Here is a 4,268-nt window from a genome sequence, read left to right as displayed (position 1 = left end):
CAGTTGCACGGCTGTCCCCGCCGCCCATTTCCAGAACCTTCCACCTTCCCAAACGGACGCTCCGCCCCATGAAACACTGGCGCCCACCCTGCCACTCTCTCTGTGTATTTGACCCCCGCGTGTACTGCGCGTCCCCGGAGTCCTACGGGGTCTGTCCTGTGGGGACGGGCCGCTGTCACGGAGCACGGTGCCCCAGAGGGCATCTGTGTTCCTCCCTCTTTAGGGCCGGATGATCCTCCACGGCGTGGAGGGACCACGTCATGTTCGTGCCTCCGTCGGTGGGCACCGGGGTGGCTCCCACCCCTCGGCTCCTCGAGCGCCTGCTGCCGTGCGCGTGGGGGGGGGGGGGCGCCCAGCCCTCACAGGGCCTGCGCCCGGTTCTGCGGCCGTGGACCCACCACGCGGCCCGTCCTCTGGCATTAAGAGCAGATGCCCCTGGAGCCCTACCCGTCCCCCCGTGGTGCCATGTGCTCTGCAGTCAGCCTAGGAGGGGCCGTGGGGGTGGGAGTCATTCAGGAGTTGGTTACCATCCCGGATCCCCGAATCCTAGCATCATCACGTCCAGCTAGGGGAGCCCCGCACATCCACAGGAAGACACCTCGCCTCACCCCAACCCGCCACCCCTCAGACTCGCGGGGGCTCCCCGGGGTGGGGGGCGCAGGACAAACTCTGAGCCTGGGCGGAGGGAGGACTCCCCTCCCCGCTGCTGGGGGCAGCCCAGGCGGAGGATCCCGCCATCCCCTTCATTCTGGGATGCCTCTGGACAGAACCCGCCCGCCTGGAGCCCGGCCTCGGCCCTCCCCCACCCCGCCCCTCCACGGCCCCCTCCCCCAGGCCTGGCGGGCCAGCCCCCCTCCGATGGTGTGAGCCAGGAGCCCAAGGAGTTTCCCACACTTTGGCCCCATTCACAGTGTTAAACGGCCCACAAAGGCCGGGCGTGTGCCTCGGAGGCCACAGAACTGCCATCTGGCCCGCACGCAGGGAGGGAGCGAGCCTCTCATCCGGCCTGGCTGGGATTTAACACTGTTCATTTCATATTTCCCACCACTGAAAAATGGACCAAAGCCGCTCCAGGTCGGGGGGAGGAGGGAAGAAGGAGGCAGCCCCCTCGGGCCCGCCACGGCCCAGCCGCCACCCTCACCTCGGGCAGGCCACCCTGGCCCTCTGCGGGTGGGCGGGCAGCTGGGGCGGGGGCGGGGCGGGGGGGAGAAGCTGGACCACGTCTCCTGCACGTGTCTCATCTGGACCGAGAGCCGGCTTGGGGGAGGGGGAGGGGGCCGGCAGGACGCAAGCCCCGGCCAACTGCCCCCCTCCGAAGCAGAGGAGGGGTGAGGCAGTGAGCAGGAGGGCTTGGCTGGAGCGCTGCCCTCAGTTCTGGTCAGAGTCCTGCCCCCACCCCCGCCCGCCTCCCGTTAGCAGCCAGGCAGTTAGGGCACACGTGGGCGTGAGTGGAGGCCGTGGCCAGGGCCAGGGTGGGCTTGGGGCTTGCTCCTGGCCCTGCGTTCCCTCAGCCCCAGCGAAGCGCTTCCTTGGTGCCGGGTCCCCGGCTGGTAGGACGTGGGCAAAGGGGACACAGGTGACGAAGGCATCCTGTCCCTCCCCACCCCACCCCCCGGAGCCCATAAGCAGGCAAGGGGCACGACAGACTATGCCGGCTGTCCGGCACGAGCCCCTTTCTGGCTCCAAAAATGGCCCCACTGAACATCACTGCCAGCCCACATCAAAGCCACTGGCCACTGTCAGCATCCCGGGCCACAGAGCAGAGCGGTGAGCACAGGGCCTCGACATGCCCGTCCCCAGCTGGCCCCGGTGCCCCCTGCCCTTTTGCGGCAAACTGGAGCCCAAGAACCAGACGGGAGCCCCCGCTCGGGGTCACCGCCTCCCACCGCCAGTCCAGGGGCCGTGTCCTCTTTAAGAGAGGTGCCGGGGGGCGCCTGGGTGGCTCAGTCAGTTAAGCGTCCAACTTCGGCTCAGGTCATGATCTCACGGTCCGTGAGTTCGAGCCCCGCATCGGGCTCTGGGCTGATGGCTCGGAGCCTGGAGCCTGCTTCCGATTCTGTGTCTCCTTCTCTCTCTGCCCCTCCCCCATTCATGCTCTGTCTCTCTCTGTCTCAAAAATAAATAAAAATGTTAAAAAAAAAATTTTTTTTAAAAAGAGAGGTGCCGGTAGGAGGAAGGAGCAGGTGCCAGAGGGGTGAGTAGAGGCTGCCTACCCTCGCCCTCCTAAGCCACCTGAAGGTCCCACCCTGGGAGCTCCCCCAGCCTATCCCACCCCGGCGGGTGACCAGCTGGCCCACGGGGCACTCCTCAGCTGGCTCCGAGCCAAGCCTGCCCTGGCTGTCGTGACACTATCCTGCATGCCTCCCGGCTGAGCCCATTGCCGGGAGACCAAAGGCTCCTTGTATGCGATGGGGGGGAGGGGCGATTTCTGGAGCAGGCCCACCAAACGGGCCAGTCGTAGCCGTGGGTCACTGCTAAGACCCTCGGGAGGGGGAAAGATCTGACCGGACCCTTGTTAAAGCCCCGCAATTCCCAGCCACACCTGGACGTGCTCCCGGATTCAAACTCGGGCTAACGTGCCCTGATGTCAGCTGCCGGCCCCCAGGGCAGAGGCGCTGCCTGCCTCTTGAACCTGGCTGGGTCCTGCCCTGCCCCAGGAGGAGGCCCCGGTGCCTCCGCCCCCCTCAGTGCCTGCAGGATTCCCGGTCCCGGTGAACCAGGGCAGGGCTGGCGGCGCCAAAGCAGCTGCCGGCCCTCAGCTTGGCTGGCCAGACACCAGGATCACCAGTCTTCCCATGCCGCCCTCGGGGCCGCCGTCTGAGCTTGCGCGGCGTCCACGTGGGCCCCAGGCCTGCCCTGCTCTGACCCTCATGTCTGCCACCTGGCACCCTGCCTCCCCACCCACTGGCAAGATGCCCAAGCAAAGCAAACCCTGCGAGTGCCCGGCAGGATGGGCAGAGGGTGGCCCGCAACAGAGCTTCCCCCCGAATCTCACAGGTGCAGCGACCGCACGTCTGTGCACCTGGAACCAGGTGTTCCCCAGACGGCCATGGTAGTACTTCCCGCCAGATGGGGGTCGGGTGCGGCCCCGAGAAGCACCTGCCGGTGCAGAGCACCCTGGGTGCTACTGCCTGGCGTGCTGCTCCCCCGAGGATGGGTGCAGCAGCTCCTGGGGGGACTGCCCAGGTGTCGGGCTCCAAGCTGGGCATTTCACGAACTCCGGTTCCCTGGAGCTACCCGAAGCTGAGCCAGGGAAGCACCACAGCCAATTTTTTCTAGCTCTGGAGAAGTCACGAGTCCCAGGTGACAGCCAGTAGGTCTGATCCTAAGAGCTCGGGTCGCTCCTGCACTCTCCACCTGTTCCCTGGGGAAGGCCGAGGTGCCTGTTGGGGGGGGGGGGGCAAGGGTAGGCTCCTCTGTTCCACCCGCCCTGGGGGGGCAGCAGGTCCCTGTCTAGGAGGTGCCCAAACCACTGGAAGCCGCGGCACTAATTCACTCTAAAGCTTTTCCCCCACCTAGTCTCCGCCAGCCAGCGGCAGCGGGGAGCCACCGGGGAGGGGAAGGAGAGGGGAGAGAGGGGCCGGGGAGGGGCACTACTCTTTCCTGCCCCCCCCCCATCCCCGAGGCCTGGGAAAAGGCGGCATATTGAGGCGCGGGGCTTCTAGCATCAGGCCCCGGGATGCTAATGAGGGCGAGCGCGTTCCCACAGCCCGGACATTGTGCGGGCGGCCCACCTGCTCCTCGGGGAGCACCCATTGTGCCCGCGCCAATTCACAGGCAATTTAGCGTGCGCTAATGGGCCGGCGCCTTTGTGCGGCCCGCGAGGCCATTGGCCGCCGAGTGTGGGAACGGCCGCGGCGCCCGGGCCCCAGGCGCCTGCCCGCCGCCGCGCCTATATAGGGCCCGCCGGCCCGCCGCCCGCCACTCCCCGCTCGCCAGCCGCCTCTCTGCGCCAGGCATGGCCCCCAGCACCGTGGCCGTGGAGCTGCTCAGCCCCAAAGAGAAAAACCGAGTAAGTGCGCCGCCTGCCCCGCGCCCCCGCGCCCCCCGCGGCCCCCGCGCCCTGGCCGCCGGCTGACGCCCGTGTCCCCCCCCCCCCCCCGCAGCTCCGCAAGCCAGTGGTGGAGAAGATGCGCCGCGACCGCATCAACAGCAGCATCGAGCAGCTTAAGCTGCTGCTGGAGCAGGAGTTCGCGCGGCACCAGCCCAACTCCAAGCTGGAGAAGGCCGACATCCTGGAGATGGCCGTCAGCTACCTAAAGCACAGC

This window comes from Herpailurus yagouaroundi, unplaced genomic scaffold (genome assembly GCF_014898765.1).
Source record: "Herpailurus yagouaroundi ecotype Mexico unplaced genomic scaffold, PumYag 77, whole genome shotgun sequence".
NCBI lineage: Eukaryota > Metazoa > Chordata > Mammalia > Carnivora > Felidae > Herpailurus > Herpailurus yagouaroundi.
The sequence above is the reverse complement of the archived record's forward strand: the minus strand, read 5'-3'. Positions refer to the sequence as shown.